This window comes from Haematobia irritans, chromosome 2 (genome assembly GCF_050003625.1).
Source record: "Haematobia irritans isolate KBUSLIRL chromosome 2, ASM5000362v1, whole genome shotgun sequence".
NCBI classification, from domain to species: Eukaryota; Metazoa; Arthropoda; class Insecta; order Diptera; family Muscidae; genus Haematobia; species Haematobia irritans.
This window is the reverse complement of record NC_134398.1, coordinates 29,152,244-29,164,629: the sequence shown is the minus strand read 5'-3', so window position 1 is coordinate 29,164,629 and position 12,386 is coordinate 29,152,244. Positions and strand designations below refer to the sequence as shown.

At 23.7% G+C, this 12,386-nt stretch overlaps 1 protein-coding gene across 3 annotated transcripts in view; it reads right to left on the bottom strand.

The window, feature by feature from the left end:
• The window catches only part of tai (basic helix-loop-helix family member taiman), a 421,428-nt gene extending 410,727 nt beyond the window's left edge, over positions 1-10,701 (bottom strand). For 2 of the 3 annotated variants that reach the window (XM_075293683.1, XM_075293684.1), the window contains exons 1-2: positions 10,159-10,701; positions 8,132-8,962 (exon numbers count right to left, since the gene is read on the bottom strand). The gene's annotated coding sequence lies outside the window, so the exon portion shown is untranslated. Of the gene's footprint in view, positions 1-8,131; positions 8,963-10,158 lie in introns of those variants that run through there. The other variant, XM_075293685.1, reaches the window with a different exon arrangement.
• Positions 10,702-12,386: the final 1,685 nt, after the last annotated feature.

Below are 12,386 nucleotides of genomic sequence, written 5' to 3'. Positions count from 1 at the left end.
AATTAAAAAATTAATTAAATTTTGCTGAAAAAATCAATTAATTTTTTAATCAAGAATTTTTTCTATGCCCAATTAAACCTGTGATTGATACTATCATTTTCGTGATTGAAGACATTTCAATTAAAAAATTAATTGGATCAATTAATTTGGTGATTGAATCAGAGAAAAAAATTTTTGTGTGTATAGAAAATGTCAAAATTTTATTTCTACGGAAAATTTTCCCAACATTTTATTTTTATAGAAACTTTTCCCAAAATTTTATTTCTATAGAAAATTTTATCAAAATTTCAATTCTATACATAATTTTGTCAAAATGTTACTCTTATCAAAAATTTTGTCAACATTTTATTTCTATAGAAAATTTTGTCAAAATTTTATTTCTATAGGAAATTTTGTCACAATTTTATTTCTATAGTAAATTTTTCAAAATTTTATTTCTATAAAAATTTTTTAAAAATTTTAATTCTATAAAAAAGTTTCTCAAAATTTTATTTTGTCAGTTTTAAAAAATATTCAATTAAAAACTTAATTGATTGAACAAATTTTTTAATTGAAACTAAAATCAATCACAAAAATTAATAGTATCAATTAATTTTTTAATTGAATCAATTAATTTTGTCAAAAATTTATTTGTACAGAAAATTTTGTCAAAATTTGATTTCTATATAGAAAATTTCGTAAATTTTTTTTCTCGAAATTTTATTTTTATACAAAATTTTCTCTACGTGTTCCTTCTATAAAAAATTTTGTCAAAATTGTAATTCTATAGATAATTTTGTCAAAATTTTACTCTTATCAAAATTTTTGTCGACATTTTATTTCTGTAGAAAATTTTATCAAAATTTTAGTTCTATAGAAAATTTTGTCAAAATTTTATTTCTATAGAAACATTTTTAAAAATTTTATTTCTATAGAAAACTTTGTCAAAATTGTATTTCTATAGAAAATTATGCCAAAATTTTATTTCTGTAGAAAATTTTATCAAAATTTTATTTCTATAGAAAATTATGCCAAATTTTATTTCTATAGAAATTTTTTTCAAAATTTTATTTTATACAAAATTTTCTCACAATGTTACTTCTTTAGAAAATTTTGTCAAAATATTATTTCTATAAAAAATTTTGTCAAAGCTCTAATTCTCTAACTATGTCAAAATTTTACTCCTATCAAAAATTTTGTCAAAATTTTATTTCTGCAGAAAATTTTATCAAAATTTTAGTTCTATAGAAATGTTTGTTAAAATTTTATTTCTATAGAAAATTTTGTCAAAATTTTACTCTTATCAAAAATTATGTCAACATTTTATTTCTATAGAAAATTTTTTCAAAATTTTATTTCTATAGAAAATTTTGTAAATTTTTTTTTTCTATAGAAAATTTTCTCAAAATTTGATTTCTATAGAAAATTTTCTCAAAATGTAATTTCTATAGAAAATTTTGTCAAGATTTCATTTCTATAGAAAATTTTTATTTATATAGAAAATTTTGTCAAAATTTTATTTCTATAGAAACTTTTCTCAAAATTTTATTTCTATAGAAAATTTTATCAAAATTCTACTTTGTCAGGCAAATCTAAACTGAATCTCAAATTTCATGTTATTTCCGACACATTTTTGATATGTAATGCACAGTTTTGGGAGTAACTTGCTGAGATATAAATCCCAAATAAATAAAAAAAAAGATTGAAAATCTCATTTATCTATGAGCCCCATAGGATGCCAAAAATAAATTAAAGATTTACTTATTTACAAATGCTTATTCCTCTCTCCCCCACCCCTCTCTACTACACAAAATATGCTTGAGTCCTTCTATTTACAAAATGTGTCCATATTGAAATTTGAATTTTCCATTTTTCCAAAACTAAACTAGATTTGAAGAAAAAAAGGTAACATCTGTATGTTAAATTGGTTTCCCTCCTGCTGCCCTTTGTAACAGTCCACACTTTATGTATGGCTACAAACTGACATGCATATTGTCAATGACTCTAAGCAAATATTTAATTTTCCACATTCCTTGATATTTGTACACTTTTTAGATTTTTGTTTTATTTTTTTCGTGTTCTGTTCTTTATTTGGACACTAGCGGCTGGAATAAAACGATGATGAATTCCTGTCGCCATGGTTTCCCTATGAATTTGGAATATGGAAAAAAAATCTTTTAGTTAAATAGCAAACAAATACGACAGACAATTGGGAACAATGTAACCTAAAGAAGAACAAAAAAACAACAATAACAAATGTCCATGGACAAAGATTGATTTACAAGTGGTTTTGATGATGATGATGAAGTTGATGGCTGTTAGGCTAAATAACATCCATACGAAATGGACACACACTGTTTTCCACGGAATTGTAATGACACGCGTCCTTTTCATGTGCACAAGAAGAAAAAAATTGTGAATTTTTTATATTCTTTTTGAATAAGTGGAAGAGGATAGAAAGTGGATGGAGACGATTATAGAATACCCCAAAATTGGTAAGAGGTTCTATGAATATTGGTCCAATCGGAATGAACCTCAAAACTTAAATGAAGTAGGACCCCCAAACAATTATATGGACAACAACACTAAATTTGTATTATTTTTGGGGTGTAATTCCATGTTTATTTTATAAAGAAACAAAATATTAACAAAATTATCTCTAGAAATAAAATTTTGACAAAATTTGCGATATGAATAAAATGTTGACAAAATTTTCTATAGAACTAAAATTTTGACAAAATTTTTCTATCAAAATGAAATTTTTACAAAATTTTTTATCTAAAAAATTTTTTAAATATAAAATAGTGACAACATTTTATATAGAAATAAATTTTACACATAATTTTGTTATAGAAATAAAATTTTGACAAAATTTTCTATAGAAATAAGTTTTTGACAAAATTTTCTATAGAAATAAAGTTTGACAAAATTCTCTATAGAAATAAAATTTTGACAAAATTTTCTATAGAAATAAAATTTTTACATATTTTGTTATAGAAATAAAATTTTGACAAGATTTTCTATGGAAATAAAATTTTGACAAGATTTGCTATAGAAATAAAATTTTAAACATAATTTGCTATGGAAATTCTATAGAAATAAAATTTTTACAAAATTTTCTATTAAAATAAAAATGAGACAAAATTTTCTATCAATATAAACTTTAGACAAAATTTTCTATCAAAATAACATTTTGACCAAATTTTCTATAGAAATAAGATTTTGAAAAAATTTTCATATAAATAAAATTTTGTCAAAATTTTCGATATAAATAAAATTTTGAGAAAATTTTCGATATAAATAAAACTTTTATTTTGTTGTTTTTGATTGCAGCTTAAAACCATGCATTGACTAAACTACAAGTGTAGCTTAATCAACAGAGGAAAAGAAAGTTTGTCAAATTTATTTGGGCAATGCCCTATAGACTGCAAAATGGTTGGATGGACACACGTTTCGAAATTACCACATTCCTCAGCAGCATCCTCTACTTGCAACAAAACTATCAACCAATTATCAGAAAAAATTCAGGCAGTTCACTAAACCCATAGTGAACCACACTTGAACTTTCCAGAAAAAGGTTTATGATAGCCAGCCTTTGCCGAAATAAACCTTCATAAAGCTTTTTTTTTGGAAGGTTCATGTGTGATTCACATTGGGTTTAGTGAACTGTCTGAATTTATTCTGATAATTTTAGTCAATGCATGGTCTTAAGCTTAAATCGAAAACAACAAAATGATTGAAGAATAAACCAACAATAACAAAACAAAACGAATAAATAAAACTTTAACAAAATTTTCTATAGAAATGAAATTTGGACAAAATTTTCTACAGAAATAAAATTTTGACAAAGTGTTCTATAGAAATGAAATTTGGACAAAATTTTCTATAGAAATACAATTTTGACAAAATTTTCTACAAAAATAAAATTTGGGCAAAATTTTCTATAGAAATAAAATTTTTACAAAATTGCCTACAATAATAAAATCTGGACAAAATTTTCTACAGAAATAAAATTTTGACAAAATTTTCTACAAAAATAAAATTTGGACAAAATTTCCTATAGAAATAAAATTTTGACAAATTGTCAACAAAACTACAAATTTGGCAAAAATTTTCTACAGACATACAATTTTGACAAAATTTTCTAAGAAATAAAATTATTACAAAATTTTCTATAGAAATAAAATTTGAACAAAATTTTCTATAGAAATAAAATTTTTACAAAACTTTCTATAGAAATAAAATTTGGACAACATTTTCTATAGAAATAAAATTTTTACAAAATTTTCTATAGAAATAAAGTTTTGACAAAATTGTCTACAAAAATAAAATTTGGACAAAATTTTCTATAGAAATAAAATGTTTACAAAATTTTCTATAGAAATAAAATTTTGACAAAATTTTCTATAGAAATGAAGTTTTGACAAAATTGTCTACAAAAAGAAAATTTGGACAAAACTTTCTATAGAAATAAAATTTTGACAAATTTTCTATATAAATAAAACTTTAACAAAATTTTCCATAGAAATAAAACTTTAACAAAATTTTCTATAGAAATAAAATTTTGACAAAATTTTCTATAGATATCAAATTTTGACCAAATTTTCTATATAAGTAAAACTTTAACAAAATTTTCTATATAAGTAAATCTTTAACAAGATTTTCTATAGAAATAACATTTTGACAAAATTTTCTATAGAAATAAAATTTTGACAAAACTTTCTATAGAAATAAAATTTTGACAAAATTGACTACAAAAATAAAACTTTGACAAAATTTTCTATAGAAATAAAATGTTTACACAATTTTCTACAAAAATAAAATTTGGACAAAATTTTCTTTAGAAATAAAATTATTACAAAATTTTCTATAGAAATAAACTTTTGACAAAATTTTCTATAGAAATAAAATTTGGACAAAATTTTCTATAGAAATAAAATTTTTACAAAATTTTCTATAGAAATAAAATTTTGACAAAATTTTCTATAGAAATGAAGTTTTGACAACATTGTCTACAAAAAGAAAATTTTTAGAAAATTTTCTACAAAAATTAAATGTGGACAAAATTCTCTTTAGAAATAAAATTTTTACAAAATTTTCTATAGAAATAAAATTTTGACAAAATTTTCTATAGAAATAAAGTTTTGACAAAATTGTCTACAAAAATAAAATTTGGACAAAATTTTCTATATAAATAAAATTTTGACAAAATTTTCTATAGAAATAAAATTTTGACAATATTGTCTATAGAAATAAAATTTTTACAAAATTGTCTACAAAATAAAACTTGGACAAAATGTTCTTTAGAAATAAAATTTTTACAAAATTTTCTATAGAAATAAAATTTTGACAAAATTTTCTATAGAAATAAAGTTTTGACTAAATTGACTACAATAATAAAATTTGGACAAAATTTTCTATAGAAATAAAATGTTTACAAAATTTTCTATAGAAATAACATTTTGACAAAATTTTCTGTAGAAATAAAAACTTTGACAAAATATTCTATAGAAATAAAATTTTTACAAAATTTTCCACAAAAATAAAATTTGGACAAAATTTTCTATAGCAATAAAATTTTTACAAAATTGTCTACAAAAATAAAACTTGGACAAAATGTTCTTAAGAAATAAAATTTTTACAAAATTTTCTATAGAAATAAAATTTTGACAAAATTTTCTATAGAAATGAAGTTTTGACAACATTGTCTACAAAAAGAAAATTTTTACAAAATTTTCTATAAAAATAAAATTTGGACAAAATTCTCTTTAGAAATAAAATTTTTACAAAATTTTCTATAGAAATAAAATTTTTACAAAATTTCTATAGAAATAAAGTTTTGACAAAATTGTCTACAATAATAAAATTTGGACAAAATTTTCTATAGAAATAAAATTTTTACAAAATTATCTATAGAAATAAAAATTTGACAAAATTTTCTATAGAAATGAAGTTTTGACAAAATTTTCTATAGAAATAACATTTTGACAAAATTTTCTATATAAATAAAACTTCAACAAAATTTTCTATAAAAATAAAGTTTTGACAAAATTTTTCTATAGAAATAAAATTTTGACAAAATTGTCTACAAAAATAAAATTTTGACAAAATTTTCTATAGAAATGAAATTTGGACAAACATTTCTATAGAAATAAAATTTTGACAAAATTTTCTACAAATATAAAATTTGGACAAAATTTTCTACAAATATAAAATTTGGACAAAATTTTCTACAAATATAAAATTTGGACAAAATTTTCTATAGAAATGAAATTTGGACAAAATTTTCTAAAGAAATAAAATTTTGACAAAATTTTCTATAGAAATAAAACTTTGACAAAATTGTCTATAGAAATAAAATTTTTACAAAATTTTCCACAAAAATAATATTTGGACAAAATTTTCTATAGAAATAAAACTTTTACAAAATTTTCTATAGAAATAAAGTTTTGACAAAATTGTCTACAAAAATAAAATTTGGACAAGATTTTCTATAGAAATAAAATTTTTACAAAATTTTTTATAGAAATAAAGTTTTGACAAAATTGTCTTCAAAAATAAAATTTTGACAAAATTCCCTATAGAAATAAAATTTTTACAAAATTTTCTTTAAAAATAAAGTTTTGACAAAATTTTCGACAAAAATAAAATTTGGGCAAAATTTTCTATAGAAATAAATTTTTTACCAAATTTTCTATAGAAATAAAATTTTTACAAAATTTTCTATAGAAATAAAGTTTTGACAAAATTGTCTATAAAAATAAAATTTGTATAAAATTTGCTATAGAAATAAAATTTTTAAAAAATTTTCTATAGAAATAAAGTTTTGACACAATTGTCAACAAAACTACAAATTTGCCAAAAGTTTTCTACAGACACAACATTTTCTATAGAAATACAATTCTGACAAAATTGTCTATAGAAATAAAGTTTTGACAAAATTGTCAACAAAACTACAAATTTTGCAAAAATTTTCTACAGACATAAAGTTTTGACAAAATTTTCTATAGAAATTAAATTTTTTACATAATTTTGTTATAGAAATAAAAATTTGACAAGATTTTCTTTAGAAATAAGATTTTGACAAAATTTTCTATAGAAATAAATTTTTGACAAAATTTGCTGCTATACAAATTCTATAAAAATAAAATGTTGACAAAATTTTCTATCAAAATAAAAGTTAGACAAAATGTTCTATCTAAAATAAAATGTTGGCAAAATTTTCTATCAAAATAAAAGTTTGACAAAATTTTCTATCTAAAATAAAATTTTGGCAAAATATTCTATCAAAATACAATTTAGACAAATTTTTTATAGAAATAAAATTTTGCAAAAATTTTCTTTAGAAATAAAATTTTGTCACAATTTTCTATAGAAATATTTTGAAAAAAAATTCTTATACAAAGAAAATTTTGACTATATTTTCTATAGAATTAAAGTTTCACAAAATTTTCTATAGTAATAAAATTTTGTTAGATTATTTTTAGCACGAGTGGCACCCATGATGTCCATTCATCTGCCCGTCCATCAATTAACTTCAATTTTGGAATACAATTTGGGGATTAGCTAGGTTCTATATTTTCGGACAATGAATTGATCTGATAATCAGAACAAAAGCCGCCCACAATTTAGCCTCCATTTTTTTGGGAGAATTACTTACAGCTATTTGTCTGCCTCTTCACCCGTCCATCTGTATATCTGTCCGTCCGTCCGCCTATTGAAGTTTTGCCTCTTTTTGCTGGGAATCATATTTGCCCATGTGCCTATAAGCCTACCAGAATGTCCGTCCATAAGTCCATTTATGTGTCTGTCCGTCTGGACAGTTATCCTTCGTCATTTTAACGAAGGATGACTTCCCAGGGTTAATTAAAATAAAGATTTTATATATTAACTCCAATATCGTCCGCCTGATTATCTGAACACATGACCATTCATCCGTCCGTCCGACAATTAACTCCGATATGAAAGACTCTGTGACCCTTCGTACCCTCAAAATGTCTGATAGGACAATTTTTAATGAAAATCATGATTTTTTTAAACTAACGGCAATGGGAAATATTATATATGTATATATATTTTTTTATTTTAATTGTTTTATTAATTAAAAAAAAAATAATTTTTTAAGAAAAATTGAATTTTTTTCCAAACTTACCTTTTAAAATAGTTTATTTAAAAGTTTCCATAATAGTTTAATCAATTAAACCCAAATCCATATTTTTAATATTTATGTTTTTTTACAATTTGTTTTTTCTGGATGAGGTATGAACGATTGTAATCCCATTTTCCTTAAGAAAGTTGATTGGTGTTTGAATCCTCATAGAGCCAATACAAGCAGCAGAGTTTTGTAAAATATAAATTTATTTGTAAATTCTGGATTTGTATAAGAACGATTTCGTTTAATGTAAATAAACACTTTGTGAAATATTTTATTTATTTATATTTTCATATATTTGTTCGATTATTATTTATAATTTATCAATATATTTTCAAGATTTTCTTTTAATTTAATGTAGATTAATATATTATGTGAATTTATTTAGTATATAGATGTGAAACCTTTTTCAATATGTTTTGTATTTTTGTTTTGTTAATAAATTAAACTTTGTATGTTTAACTATATTTTCTTTTATTTTGTATTATTCCAGAGATTTTTTTTTGGGTTTTGTAGTATATTTATATATATTTTTTGCAATTTATAACAATTTTTTACACTTTTTCTTTAATTTTCTTTTAATAATATTTTAACATTTGTAAATATTTTTTTTTTTAATAATTAGATTTTTCCTTTTTGTATTTGATTTATATTCAAGTATATTATTTGGTTTTCTTTTTAACCAAGATTTTTTTTTGTATATGTATGTATTATTTTTTTTTTATATATTCTCTTTTAATTTTTGGATAACATATAACGACGATAGATTTTGTTTTCTGCCACACTTTATACAAAAGTAATTCGTATAGAATTCAACGAGTCGGCTAAAAACTGCATAGAAAAACAGAATAAAATTTTTCTTTTATTAGTTACAGAGATATAATTTAAATTTAATTTTTTCTAATTTCTATAAAATAAAAATGTTTAAAACCATGAACCTTAAGAAAAAATAAGAAAAACCTTCGAAAAAATAGCTTTGTTTAAAAAACCTCGTAAAATAAAGAGATTTGATTTAAATACATTAGGGCCCCTTACTAAGAGAGAGAGAGAGAGAGAGAGAACGTAGACCATGGAGTTTTTAAATTATGAGAGTGCATTAAGGAGAGTGATAATCTCTTTGATTCTTATAAAATATCGATTTTTTAAGCTATGTGGTTATTTTTTATCATTTCCCTTTAGCTTAAATAATTAACTAAACAAAATTTTAGAAAATAATTAAATTTAATTTAATGTAATTTATATTTTTATATAAAATGGAAAAAGAAGTGAAAAGATTGAAGTCTCTAGAACTCTATTCATTTTTCCCCACACACACACACACACAGATACATCCGAATGTAAACACACATTTTTCGTCACACCATACTGTGTGGGGACGAAAGAAATCGACAAAATCTACTTTACTCAACATGCGAAAAAAGATAACCTTTAAGTTAAACGCATAGAGAAACGTAATAAGAAATGAAACATTCTGAAATTCCATAAGAAGATTTAAAAACAAGTATAGGAAACACACACACACACAAATAATCTCCACCAACAGACAAACGTCATTCAATCAAACACCACACTCACACTTGGTCATTCATCATACATCATTCTCTTGCTCTCCCACTCTCTTTCCGGGAGTTTATTTCTTTTCATTATAAAGTATTCTCTTTCTCTCTCTCTCTACACGCACGTACTCTCACACATATCCATATTTTGGGAGCCTTAAGAGGTGTATATATATATGCTATGCGAGACTACGACAATGAAGACGATGGAAACGACGAACTACGTTGAGACAAAAAAAAAATATACGATAATGAATATGAAACAACAAAAAATATATAAAAGACGACAAAATAATAAATTTTTTTTCGTTCGTTTTCTTCTTCTTTTTCTTATAGGTTTTTTTAAGCAACAAAAAGTAATTGTGTATGTGTGTGTGTGTGTAAATTATTTGCGTTTTAGATTAAACAACAACAAAAAAGAAACGAAATCAAGAAAACACTGCTATTCTTTTTTCAAACATTTTTGCATACACTTGATAATATAAGCTTTGCTTTTTTTCTTCTTCTTCTTATTCTTTTTATATCTTGTTATCCACTTATTTTTTGCCTTGATTTGTGTTAGATTTTGTTTAAAACATTTTTTTCTTTTGTAGCTTTGTTTAATAGAATTTTTTCTTTAATCAGTAAGTAGAAATCCAAAACTTGTATTTTTTTTCTTTTCTAGGCAAACAGAACCCGAATCATAATCAATCAATTATAGGCAACGAAAACAAAAAAACACTCTTTTCGTTATTATTAAGAATTTTCATGAAAAATTTTCTTTTTTTTTTTATTCAATTTTCACACATTGATTTATACATTTGTAGATGTATGTTATATATCTATGTATGTGAGATATAGAGAGAGCGACAATTTATTTTCATTTGAAATTTTCTTTTGCTTTTTTGGTTAAACAAAAATTTTCCATTTTTTTTCTTCTTTTGTATTTAATGGTTGTTGCTGTTGTTGTAATATAAGATAATTATTATAAAAAGTCGCGAGCGCGCGACACTTTAAATGCCTCCCATCCGTACCAAACGAAATACAAACTCGAACTAAATACACTAACGCAATTAGGCAACTAAATCTATAAGATACCATTCTCTCTCTCTCTCTCTCTCACTGTATTAATCTCACCCATATCCATAGAATACTCTTATAAAAGAGAGCTGTATTGTTGTTTCCATACAACATTAAAGCATTTTTGAAATCCATCAAAATAAACAAGAGTGCTGCAATTATATGATTGTCTGAGAGAGCGAGAGAGTTACTTTTATGCCGCTTTCCCTTGCATTAATCAATAAGAAAATTTATTAGAGTTGCCAACATTCAAATTTTTTCAGGCCTTTATGTTCACACACTAATAAAACCATATGAATAAAATTATACTTAGAAATTTTGATTTTGTAATAAATTCATGTTTTTCAAGCTCGAGGCCTTTTTTAAATATTTTATTTATTTTTCCCAATATTTCGGGATTACGATATTAAATCATAATCGCCAAATATTGGGTAAAATAAATAAAATATTTAAAAAAGACCTCGAGCTTGAAAAAACATGAATTTATTATTCTAACAAAAGGTCGACTAAAAATCAAATAAAAACAAGTAAGGAAAGTCTAAAGTCGGGCGGGGCCGACTATATTATACCCTGCACCACTTTATAGATCTAAATTTTCGATACCATATCACATCTGTCAAATGTGTTGGGTGCTATATATAAAGGTTTGTCCCAAATACATACATTTAAATATCACTCGATTTGGACAGAATTTGATAGACTTTTACAAAATCTATAGACTCAAAATTTAAGTCGGCTAATGGACTAGGGTGGAACACAATGTTAGTAAAAAACCAGTAAGGAAAGTCTAAAGTCGGGCGGGCCGACTATATTATACCCTGCACCACTTTGTAGATCTAAATTTTCGATACCATATCACATCCGTCAAATGTGTTGGGGGCTATATAAAGGTTTGTCCCAAATACATACATTTAAATATCACTCGATCTGATTTAAATATCACTCGATATGGGAAACATTTAAATCTGAAGCAATCTTAAGGAAACTTCGCAAAAGTTTATTTATGATTTATCGCTCGATATGTATGTATTAGAAGTTTAAGAAAATTAGAGTCATTTTTTCAACTAGTCGACTAAGCAGTGGCGATTTTACAAGGTAAATGTTGGTATTTTGGGCATTTTTGTCGAAATCAGAAAAACATATATATGGGAGATATATCTAAATCTGAACCGATTTCAACCAAATTTTGCACGCATAGCTACAATGCTAATTCTACTCCCTGTGCAAAATTTCAACTAAATCGGAGTTAAAAATTGACCTCTGTGGTCATATGAGCATAAATCGGCCGAAAGCTATATATGGGAGATATATCTAAATCTGAACCGATTTCAACCAAATTTGGCACGCATAGCTACAATGCTAATTCTACTCCCTATACAAAATTTCAATTTAATCGGAGTGAAAGATTGGCCTCTGTGGTCATATGAGTGTAAATCGGGCGAACGATATATATGGGAGCTATATCTAAATCTGAACCGATTTCAATAAAATTTGGCACACTTGGCTACACTACTAATTGTACTCCTAGTTCAAAATTTCAACCAAATTGGGGTAAAACGCTGGCTTCTGGGACCATATTAGTCCATATCGGGCGAAAGATATATATGGGAGCTATATCTAAATCTGAACCGATTTCAATA